We start from the raw sequence: 12,720 nt of genomic DNA, 5'->3' as shown, positions 1-12,720 counted from the left end.
CATCCTGTCATCCAGTCCCAGTTTCTGGCAGTCAGAGGTTTAGGGACACCCAGAGAATGAGGCTGAATTCCTGACCATCTTGGCTAACTGCCACTGACGGACCTATCCTCCATGAACTTATCTAATTGTTTTGAATGCCACTGTACTTTTGGCCTTCATAAAATCCACTGAAAATGAGTTCCACAGGTTGACCATGCATTGTGTGAAGGAGTACTTGTTTATTTTTTTTTAAGTCTGCTGACTGTTAATTTCATTGAGTGACCCCGGGTTTGTGTGTTATATGACAGGGTAAATAATACTTCCTTATTAATTTTCTCCACACCATTAATAATTTTGTAGACTTCTATCATATCCCCCCCTAGTCTTTTTTCTAAGGTGAACAGTCACAGTCTTTTTAATCTCTCCTCATATAGAAGCTGTTCCATACCCATAATCATTTTTGTGGCCCTTCTCTGTACTTTTTCCAATTCTAATGAAGCCATCTGTCTGCAGACATAGGAAGACAATAACGCATCAGTTTACACCTGGCCATGTTTGAAGCTTACCATCACAACCATAAAGACTACAAGCTTTCCCCCACCCCCCTTTTCTTTTTTTAAATGAAAATTTAGATGGTGAAGAGGATAATGACACTTGCCCAGGCAAGCTTTCCAAATACCACAGAAACATAATTTTTTTTAAAGCCCTGCTCATAAACTTGTTAATGCTACACACTTGAAGAATAAAAAAAGAGAAATAAAAGGGAGAGGAAAAACAGAAGGAGAATGGGGAAAGACAAAATAAAATGCTGTTTTGGCTTTTACTTCCACTTTGATTTGAAAAACAATGGGGCAGGAAAAAAAGGGAACAGTCAATTCCACCGACCATGGCCTTTCACAAGTCACTAGGGACAAAATTTCCAAACTTAGCTGCCAAAAAACTAGACACCCAAATCTATATTTAGGCAACTAAATAAATGACCTAGTTTTCAACAGTGCTGTGTATCTGCAATTCCCACTTATTTAGGTGCCTACATATGGACTTAAATGTATCTGTAGGCCCCCAAATTTGGAAGCTTTAACTAGTAACTTCTCTGTAACTCAGGCCTTCTCTACATTGAAAAATTACAAGGCATAGTTATGTCCATCAAGGGAGTGAAAAAAACCGTATCACTGACCAACATAACTATGTCAACATATCCACCAGTGTAGATACCAGGATACTGACAGAAGATGGCTTCCATCAACACAGCTAATTTCATTTGAGGTGGCGGTGTTTCTACACCGGACAGAAGAAAAACCTTTTTTCAGGGTAGGCTGCATTTACACTTCAGGGCAACGATGACATAACTATGCCAGTACAGTCTCTGTAGTGCAGACATATCCACAGTTTCTCCATTCACAAAATGGGGATAATGATGTCTTGCAAAGCTCTGAGACCAACAGATAGAAAGCACAATGTAAGTACCCTAAGCTTCATCTTCCTTGACCACTGGGCATGCTCTTGGGAGATCTGAGAGCCAAGTATTCACACACCATAAGGACTAGAAAAATTTTTGTAAACATAATACAAAAGATATGAAGAAAATGCAACAAAAGACATCCTCTGAACACCTAAAAAATATTATCCATTCCTTGATGCCCTGCAAATGAGACAAATCTATTCTAAACAGTGGAATGTCAGTGCCTTTGTGACAATCAAAATCAAGAACATAAGGAAAAAAAACCAAGCATAACATTTAACACAGTGGATCTGTAAACATTCAGTGAGTATTCAACTTCCATTAAAATAATGATTCTGTTTCCTGTTTTTATATTTCAATCAGTGTTGTGTACACTAAAAAAAACCATCAACATACAAGATCCATTTTACAACAGTTATAATAAAATGCAAAGAACATGAGTGTGCATATGCACTTTTGCTACAAACCCATAAAGACAAATGATTCTCTCAGCAGCTATAAAAAATATACTCCTTGCCATAATGACTGAATAAGTGACCCAATTCTCATGTTAGAAGCCCACACACACAAAAAATCTAATCTCAAACGTAATTGCTTACATTCAAACTCTTCCATTAGTTTCTATGATGTCTGTCATTTTCAAAACAAATAAGTGTCAGCATTTATCAGTCTGAAGTAAAACTTGCTGGTTCTGAATCCAAGAAGGGAATGTCTTCACATCAGTCAGTCTGAGCAATCAGCATCCAAGTCTGAACACACCCGTTAGCCTTACCTGGGTGTGAACAGCCACCCTGCAAAACCCTACCCAAGGTATTATGTCCTCACTGGCGCTACACTCTCCCTTGAGTACTGCTAGGACTTCTGGGAGGCAGAAAGCCTACATTTAGAGCACATAAACACAAAGACATACCAGTGATTGCTATCAACACTTAACATTTTCCATAGTGGCCTACAATGAACCTAATATTTGGGTTAAATTACTTACTATCAGTTTTTCTTTGCAACCTGAGCCCTTGTATAAAGTAAGTCTTTCTAGACTAAGGGACAGTCTACTTACTGGGAACTTACGTCAGCATAGCTACATCTCTTAGGGATGTGAAAAATCCACACCCCCAAGAAATGCAGCTATACCGACCTAACCCCCAATGAAGACAGTGCTAGGGTCGCCAGAAGAATTCTACCACCTCTTGGGGAGGCGGATTACCTATGCCAATAGGATAACACCTCCCATTGGCATAGGTAGAGTCTAAACTGATGTGCTACAGCAGTGCAGCTGTGTCATACTCAGTGACCATACCCTAAGGTACAAAGAAATTATACAAACACTTTCTAAAGCAAATTATTTAGTCTTAAAGACTTGGTATTTTTTTTAATTTAGCTTCCTGAAAGTTAAGTGCACAACAGCTTTTACATTTTAGAAAAAGTAATTAACTGGTTGAAACAGAACTTTTTAAATTCAAATTATAATCTAGTCAGAAAATGCAGCAAAGTGATAAATCAATATCCAGACAGAATACAATGGCCACATCTCTGTCACTGCATGTTAATGTTTAGTTAATTATTTCTTTGGGCCTGTTTTATGAGGAAGTGAATATAAAATTAATATTCTTTTCATTTGTGTAACCAAACTGAGGTACTGATATGTCAGATTACATATTAGATTGAAAAGAATCCAACTACCAAAAGTCCAGGAAGACTTAAACAGTGTTTGCAGAACAGCTTATTTCCCTCCACCCCAAATAATCAGTAAGGTTTGCTTTTTCTTTTTACAAAGACACCAGTTTCATTTTTCAAGTTTATTCTCTTCTGTACGTACTGAAAACAAAGTGTTCCTTCCTTGTTACAGAGAGACGCTGCTGATTCTTCAGAAATAGTCCCCCCCTTCTCCACCACCCCACCCGACATCCTTCAGTTCAGTAACTCAGAAGCATCAGAACTGCTATGAAGGTGGCACAGGCTGGCTCCTGTCTCATCGACTCCTGTCGCAAATACAGTACTCTCAAAGCTAAGCCATACTAAAATTATGGTAAATGCAAGCAGTCTCTCTTAAGAGCAACAACCCAAGAAAGGTAAATTTAAACAAAGTACAGATAAGATCCTTGGCTCCAGGGAAGATTGGAGGAGCACACACGTTCCTCAAGTTTGAGGAAACTGAGGTAAGGAAAATCTCTCAGGTTAGTGTCTCCTATCTAAACAGATGAGGAAATAGTGAGGCAATGGAAAGACAGTCTTTGAGAAATGCTGACCTAGACGTATGAAGCGTCTTAATCTCTATCAAACTGGGATTGTGACCCCAGCGGGCAACAGGCAATGCTAAATTTCTCAAAGACCCAGCAGTTACTAGGTTCTAGGAGATAGTGGGATTTGGGGCAGCATGAGGGATCAGAGCTATTTCCCTCTCATTTCACTAACTGTCCCCTGGCCTTTTTTTTTTTAAACCACCAACCACACTCTGCTCCAGGAAAGTGTGCTTACAAGTGGAAAGGATTGAACCCCTTTGAACCACCTGCCCCCAGCAAATCGTTCAAATGGCTTCACATCATTTTAAAATTATGCTTCCTTGAAGAAGAGCTGTGCAGTGCAGGAAGGAAGGGACAAGAAGCTGAAGCACTCCAACAGCCTTCATCAAGAGCACCTCAACCCTAATCCTACAAAGAATTCTGGGATTGGGGTTTAAGCAATAAAACTGCAGCTGGTTTTAGAGTGGAGAAAGTCCAGAGAACTCGATCGATTTCATGCCTGAGGGAAGTGACTAATCTTGGACCTGATGACAGTTACAAAGACAAAGCTTCCACACCGTACTTTAAGTGTTAAGCATTGTGAAGAAAGCAGTAAATAGTGTGTGGAACACTCATGCATCAGATGTTTAAGATGGCTGCACCTGAGAAGTTCTCTAATCTATTTCCATTTTTTGTTCGTATCCTTTCTGAGAAAAAAAAAGGAAAAGATCTATTCATCATACTTTTTTCTCCATTCTTGGATGGCAACTTCAGCAGCTTGGATACTTACTCTGCCATTTTCTTCTCAGAGACAGAATCAATAGCATTTAGAAGGAACCCATTTTCCCTTATATGAATACTTACAACTATTATCAGGTCATTTCTTGTGCTCAATCAACCATCACTGTTTACTCTTTAGCTCTGTTTAATTTGTTCCTATTTTTCCACATACAGTATTTAGTGGATACTTAGATCTGCCTGGAAGATTATATTCTGAGAAAAAAATACTTCAGTTTTTTTTCAATTGCTCATTTTGTCCTAAATATAGTTAGCATAAAAGGGGATTGAAACTATCAAATTCAGGTGCTGGCATTTCAGTTTTTATGGCATAATCTTCAACTGATCTGTGTCAATGTTGGGTTTGCAAGATGAACAGAGATTGCTCATGAAAGAAGCTGAGGCTGAAGTGCCACTAACCATGCTGCTGTCTCCAGTCTCTTCCATTCCCCTCCCTCTAAGCTCCCAGATAATTTAATAAAACTGTCTTATTGCTTCCTAACAGGCAGAAGCACACACAGGTCCTCAACACTTAACCTTTTAGAACAGTTAAAATTTCATTCACAAAAAATTAGAGCCTATTTCTAGAATCAAAATTATATAACAGGCATATATGTTATATTCATTTAAATGAATGAGTGCAACAGATGTTCACAGAAAAGGAATAAACTTTAAAAAAACCCTGATTTGATTTTTTCCTGAAAAACACCTGGCTTTTCTACAGTAGAATATGCAGCTTTTCCAACTGTTGGAATATACTTGGTTGGTGGATTTTTTTCTTGAAAAAAATAGGGTAGAAATGACTGCATCCAAAGTACCATTGTCTTGAAAATGAAGTCTTGTAAGCCACAGCCTGCGTAACAGAGGTGGCAACTGGATAACTATGGAAACTCCTTTGCACTGGAACTTCTGAATACCTTTCCTGAACAGGGGAATAAGTGAAAAGATAGAATCTGGTTTGTCCATTCCTGAACCAGTGATCAGTTACCAATGTTCTCTTCTATGGTTACTCTAAAGAAATAAAACTGGCACTGTGAAATAGTCCAATGAGACCAATAGGTCCATCTTTAGAGATTCAGCTTATGGATCCAGCTTATTAGGGAGCCCATTAAGGAGAGGGCCACAGACAGCACAAGACCATGAGCACAGAATGGTTTTCCCCTCGATATAATAGAGAGGGTGACTTTGAACTTTGGGGAGAGATGGTCTCCCCCTTTTATTCTGCCATTTTCTCTTCTAGCAGCCAGTGGTTCCCCAAACAAGAGGAATTGCCCTCAAAGCTTTGGGTGAAACTGGGGATGTGTGGTGAAAATGGTCAGAGATAAAAAGGACACTGCCAACTCAAAATGTAGTCAACCTCAAAATGTGAGTTAAAAGTAGTTCAGAGCCCCAAATCCTCCTGCAGGTCTGGTTTTATGACCACATTTTCCTATTTTTAAAAATGTTTTGCCCTGTCCCTCTCTGCTGTGTGCAAAACCCAAACAAAGGAGGAACTGACTGATTTCTCAAATATTGAAACTGATTGTACAAAGTAAAATAATTGAAAGATTTGGATTAAAAATGTTTTTTCCTCTAATCTTTCAGTTACAATACCAGGAGGTCACACATACTACTTCAGAAATGTACCTGACACACACTAGCCTGAGGTTTAAGAATACCAATCCGGGTTAAATAACTCCAGAGGCTACACCCCAACCAATACAATTGGTGTGTAAACTCTCTAACAAGGCAGTCAACTTTCTATGTAATCATTTTTTAAATGCAACTTTCTACACGTTTCTTTTTTCCAGTGTATCTTCTCCTTAATGGTCTTCAGGGTATTTCCTCTTTTCCTTCTCTCCCTATATGTTCTGTATCTCACACTGTCTCATCTCCCCTAAATGTCTGTCTACTATATTTTTCTAACTTATCTCATGTCTCCTCCCAGGCTTCCCTTAATACACTCATAGTTAACAGCCAGAAGCAAAAATGAAATACAGGGCTAACACCCGGGTGAGAAACCAACTGCGCTAACTCGAGCTGCTGGAAAGAAGATGGCAGCGGAATTCCTATCAGGGCTCTCACAATGGACTCATCTTTGGAGTAGGAGTTGAGTCTCAATTGGATTCTCCACAAAACCTTTATCTAACAGCTGAAAGGTAAAAGCAGCACACTTGCTATGCTGTCCTCTGATATCAAAGAGCATCCTGCTGCTGAGTGGTATGCATTCTCCACAGCTCCATCCCTTCTTTTCTTTGGCTGCTGCCAAAGAGCGTGTCTTCACTACTCAGATCCTCTCGGTTCCTCTGCTATTGCCCATATTTCAAAAGCAGCAGCAAAACTGAGGTGATTTTTGTCATGTCCCAGCTGCCCACTGGATTCTAAATAGCTACAACCAAAAAACATGTCAGATTTTTTATTTGCTGCAGCTTGGAAAAGCTCTGAACAGCAGCAACTAGGCACTGAAGCCATCCATCTACAGACCAGGAAGACAACACCGTATTAGTTACATTAAGTTCATGTTTGGAAGATTATCTTCACAACCATAAAGACTAGAAGTTTCAGTGTTTTTAAATTAAATCTTAAAATTTGGCACCTACTTAGGAAAGCTTCCTGCCTCACCAAAAGTGAGACAGTTAATGCATTTTTTCAGCCCTGCTTGGAACAGTAGGTAAAACATTTTCACACTCACAATTTAAATTGATTCTGTTCCTCTAAAAAGGTGGAATTATGAGAAAGGAATTCTTAAAATTAAAAGCTGGCTCTTATTGAAAGGAGCATGGAAGGCACAACCTGTATGTAGATAGAAAGTCAACACGTGAGTCCCTTTAGTTTAGCCTCCACGGAGTGCAGTAAAGGAGACACAACCCATCTCTGAAAAATGAGCAGATACTAACTCAAGGGGAGGAAATTCTCTTTCCAGGAAAATATTTAACAGTAGTGCTGCCTAACTGTAAAATTACTGTCAAACATCAGACATATAGCATAATGGTTAATATTTATTTTGTTTTTCAATTAGCTTCAAATTATTTTTTCAGAAATTTGCAGTAGTAATGGGGTGAAAAGTCTACCCGCTCATCTCTCCTTTTGAATCACAAAAGCTCCTAAAGCATTTCTTTCAGCTGAAGGAAATGTGGGATTTACATTCCTTCATCTAAAAGGGTACATCAATTTAATGCAACTATACCCTCATTACATATATTCTGAAAGTCTCTCCCACAAAGTGTCTTTTTTGATATAAATATACAACATAAATATTTAGGTGTAATTTAATCAGTTACCTTAATCTACTATAAAGGATAATTTGAAGCAACATTATACATTAGCAAAACTACGACACATTGTTAATTTTTACAAAGAAACAAAACTTGTATTCTTTACAGCTGCTTTATACTACATAAAGGTGGCCTCAAATATTGTATTTTTATTTAAATTCTAAATCACTGAAGGGCACATTTTCATTCCTGTGACAGTTTAGCTTTGAGAGCCTGTGCAAAAGTGTACAGCACTTAAGTATATTTCAAATATACATAAGGAAGAGAACACAAGACCACAGTAGACTTGGAAATAGTCATTTTATACACTTTACTGTAAGAAATGCTCATCTTTCAGTATGCTGCATAACATCATATCATAATGACGATAGCCAACACCTGGAAAGCACTATGGTCCTGATCCTGCAGGAAGCCAAGTACCCTCAATTCTCATTGACTTCAATTAGCTGAGGTTGGTCAACACCATCCAAATGATTAGCCCCTCACTGGCTCTCATCTTGTATTACCATACACAGAATCTTTGTATCTTTGAACTGAATCTCTGAAATTTAGGGGGGAAAAGACTTTGTTGCTACTACAAAATAGATTCAAATTCAGTATTTACAAAATCCACGTTTTGTATTAACTTACCATGTGGTTTAGGTTTTCGTGTACGAACTTATTTTTCTCTTTTGTGGCAAAGGAAAAGGTAAAAAAAACAAGATGAAGTGGAGTAGTGACAGACTGCATTAATCACATCTGGTTCAAAATTTAATATTTAGTAATATGCAGTGATAATCAAGATGACAGTTCTCTTTTGGTTGCCACACTGTTTTAGCACAGTCTATGATGCTGGTAATGTGTGTGAATTAACAGAAGTTTTTCAAATGAAAAACATGACGTAATGCACATTAAACAGAAGATTTAGAGAACAATAATTCTGAAAGTGTAAACCAGATAAAGAAGAATATGTCAACTTCCTAAGCTGTCCCTCAGTTACTTCACTGAATAAAGAGCCATAATCTGATTTTCTGAAGTCCCATTTTTAAAGAGCTGCTGCTAATGTTTCATAAAAGCAAAATTCTATTTATGTAGCAACTTTTTTATACGTGTCTTTCTCCACATTTTATTATTAGAGACATTTGCATGGAAACAAAATAATTGTTCAATAGTTCATCTATTCTCACTGCTTATTCCTCAACTGAAGTCATAACATTCTTTGTGATACATCACATTGGTTTCTGTAAAAATAATTGATGTCATGGACACACAGTTATGACCAAGTGAGGAAACTACAGTAGGAATAGAAACTGAATCACCTTTACAAAGAAAACTCCAAGAATTATCCTACCAGATATCAGGAGGTCACAAAGGTGCAGTGAAGTGTGCCCTCTCCATGCACCCCCATTTAGATTTTCGATCTATGTTCTGCAGAGGATTACACATTGGCAATGTCTCTGCTCCACATCCCAGCACAAGACAGTATTCATCCTGACATTTATAAAGCCAAAAAAATGTACCCATTGATAACCTTTTGAACACATGTACAATTAAAATTCAAAATATAATTCCAAAATGAATTCAAAACCAACAAATTAACATTGCAAAGCACAAAACTCCCATATCATTTTACATGCAAGATCAGACCTGTAAGTAATTTGGTATCTTACCTCTGACACAGGTCATCATCACATGATTTAGAGGACAGTGCAAGAAACCCCATAATGGATAATTTTTTAATAAGATGCTACAGGGAATTTGTCTTCTGAATGTCATGCTGTTAGTTTGTTTTTCTTATATCCCAACACTTAAGTTCTCTCTCATTTATATATTTTTATCCTATCTAATGCAACTCTGTGTGCTCTAATCCAAATACACAATCCATCTTTGAATCCTACTAAGTTCTTGGTCTGAATTACATTTTATGGCACTGAGTTCTATAGGTCCATGAGAAAATATTTTTTACATGATAAAATCATTAAGTCAGCTCAACCCATTTAAACATGTCTCCTTTCTTTCATGATTCCCTCCCCCATACCCCACCACCACACATACACCTGGCCAGCCTTAAGAACAATATATCTGCAAGAAATTGAGCTGTATGTTTCCCACCATAACCACATTTTATGCTTTAAGTGCCACAGCAAAAGTTCTCAGGATAATGGAATGCAATGTCCTGCAAATAAATGCAATACATTCCACAGAACAATTTAAAGACACAATATAAAGCATTTGTTCTTAATCTGTACCTTTTTTCTAGGATGCATTTCTTTAATCATTTTTTCCTCAGGAGAATTCAAATTTGCTAACTACTGCTGGGATTGTTTATGAATGTAAATCCAAGAAAAAAGACTTATGCACAAGTGACCTTTTGTGTTTATTATGCACTTGAGCATATAGGCAGTAAGTATCATGGAAGCAATTTTTATTAACTGTGCGTAACAGTTAATGCTTTTGAAGTATATATACACAAGTGTTCACATGACACACAAAAGGAGACCGGGTTTAAACCACTTTGCAAAGTCATATGAATTCACAGTTAGGTACATGTATATTTACTCACATAGTCTGGCTCAATTTAAAGAGAAGGTATTATGTTAGAGGTTTCAGGGCCTTTGCTGGATGATTTTTATTAAACTAATTTTTTTTAAATGAAAGAAATGCTATCTAAAATTCATATCCTTATTTCTTGTGTACACTGCAGCAAACTAGATCAAAGTAAAATGGGTATATATGTATAGTTTCACTGCTTGATTCATAACAAGGTCAATTTTTTCTATTTTAAATAATTAAAAATATTCTGAAACATTTATGTTTAAAACATATACACTAGACAGCCAGTCACAAGACTTCATCAATTGTCACAACTACTTGCACTGATGTTTAAGAAACGGACATGCTAATTAATCAATCAGTACATAATTTGAAGCTGTAAAAAAACACCAAGCAATTCAATGCTGAAACTGCAGCGTATTAACTTACTTGATCTGAGGGTCATCCAAACTTCCCTAAATCATGTAAGTGAATAAGGTTATGAACATATAAAAACATAAAGAGTATAAAATAAAACAATTTGAATTAGATTAATTTTTAGTTCTTGAAAATATATATTTCTGCAGCACCAAGTTTTGCCAGGTATTTAACAAACAGATGCAGTCCCTTGTCTGCAGCATAGTATACTGTAGTAAAACTATCACAGTAGCCACATTATATTGGCTCCTTTAGACGTCTTAAGAAAGGCCCAATTTGCTACATCTTTATATAAAATGCTGCTAATTAATATATCACTGCCTACACAGCATGCATTGGCTCCAGAGATGTTAATTTAAAAATCTGGATGGTTTACTGTGGATCATGCCAAAATGTGAATACTGACAACATACTAAACGATTATGGCACACAAAGATTAAAATTAACACATTGCAATAATCAAGTTACCATAAACCTATTTTTTACATTAAATATTTTTATAAAGACTTTGCAACTTAGGTGTTATGAAATAAATACGAGATGAAACAACAGTTAAATGCTTAAAGTTGTGCAACAAGAAAATATTTGAGTATTTAATAAAGAAATAATTATACAGAAACAAAACACATTGATCCTTCCCCCTGGTTAGGTAGATAAATGAAAACCTTTCCCATGGATATTTTATTCATTAGCTTAGTTATATGGATGAAATTTGTCAACTAGTGAAACAGCTAGCTACATTCTTAGTAACTAGCTTTGATTAGTGTACTATATGGCTGGTGTAAGAAGAACAGTAATCCAACTAATATATTGATTTATGATATATACATTGTATTACTTCTATCAATATACCTTGATTTTCTACTGTTAATAAAATGCTAAGTCAATGTGTAATTTTTAAATGTACAGAACTGTCACAACAACAAAGAAGTTCACAAGACTAACTTCAATCACACAAACATTAGCACAATATACTAAGGAAGATTTGCCTCAAACAATTCTTACATCAACCTAGAATAAATGAAGGGAACTAAAATTCTACTTCTTCTAATCTCAACTAAAACTGTTCCTACAAGAAAGACTGAGTAAGTAATATTTAGACAGAAAATGGGCTGCTTAAATCTACTAACTACTACAGAAAGCAGCATGTGAAAAGGAAACAAGGAAGAACTTAGCTATAAATAATGGTATTTTCATTAAACCTTTAGTCCAATCCTTCAATGGGACTACTCACAAAAGTAAAATTAAGCACATCTGTAAACGTTTGCAGGACTGAGGTCTTAATCATCATTCAATAGCAGAATATACAACCTGCTGCTTTTGAGGGCACACCGTTAAAACCTACCAACCTGTGCAACTGGTCAAGGGCAACTTTCATGATTGCAACACAACTTTGTTATTAAACTAACAGGCAAGGAGATCCCATTTTAGGTTCAGAGTTTTGAGTAATATTTTCCATTAAAATCCTAACAATTAGTATTGCCTGCTATCTCACACAGAAATACCTTCACCGATCTTTCAACTAAAAGAAGCATCAGTGGCAACAAATATAAAAACATTCATTTGGAAAAAGCACTTTCAACATACTTTAGAACATCAATAAACAAACACTATCAAACTTTTTTAACCTTAATTTTTATCTTTAAAAGATATCTTAGACATTGTGCCCACTGAGATATTCCTATTTGTCCGACGTATTAGTTGTTCTGACAATGTCATTTTTCTATTGACCAAGGTCCTAACTCAGCACACACTTTTGCACATCCTTAACTTTATGAACCAGAGTTATTCCATTGAGTTCACCGAGACTACCCACATGCTGTTAAGTATTTGCAAAATTGGGACATGTTTTAATTTTAAGGAGAAACTATCCATAATTATCACCTTCAAAAGTCACAGTTTCAAATCTTTTACCTACAACTGTTACAACCTAAAGTGACTATTTGAAAGATTAGAAAAAGTTACTTCAATTTTTTGAGTTTACATGGTGCATTTCATAGCAATAGGCGTACTGTCATTCACTGTCAACTCGTCAGTTCCAAAAAAGGAGTTAAAATGGCTGAGTGCTACACCTGACCTA

At 36.5% G+C, this 12,720-nt stretch overlaps 1 protein-coding gene across 5 annotated transcripts in view; it reads right to left on the bottom strand.

Moving 5' to 3' along the window:
• CREBBP (CREB binding protein) overlaps positions 1 to 12,720 on the bottom strand; it is a 175,012-nt gene that overhangs the window by 160,838 nt on the left and 1,454 nt on the right. The gene's annotated exons all lie outside the window — the stretch shown is intronic.

The sequence above is a fragment of the Emydura macquarii genome, unplaced genomic scaffold, assembly GCF_026122565.2.
Source record: "Emydura macquarii macquarii isolate MOO-44397 ecotype Brisbane River unplaced genomic scaffold, CSIRO-AGI_Emac_v2 contig_1348, whole genome shotgun sequence".
Taxonomy (NCBI): domain Eukaryota; kingdom Metazoa; phylum Chordata; order Testudines; family Chelidae; genus Emydura; species Emydura macquarii.
This window is presented reverse-complemented; position numbering and strand designations above follow the sequence as displayed.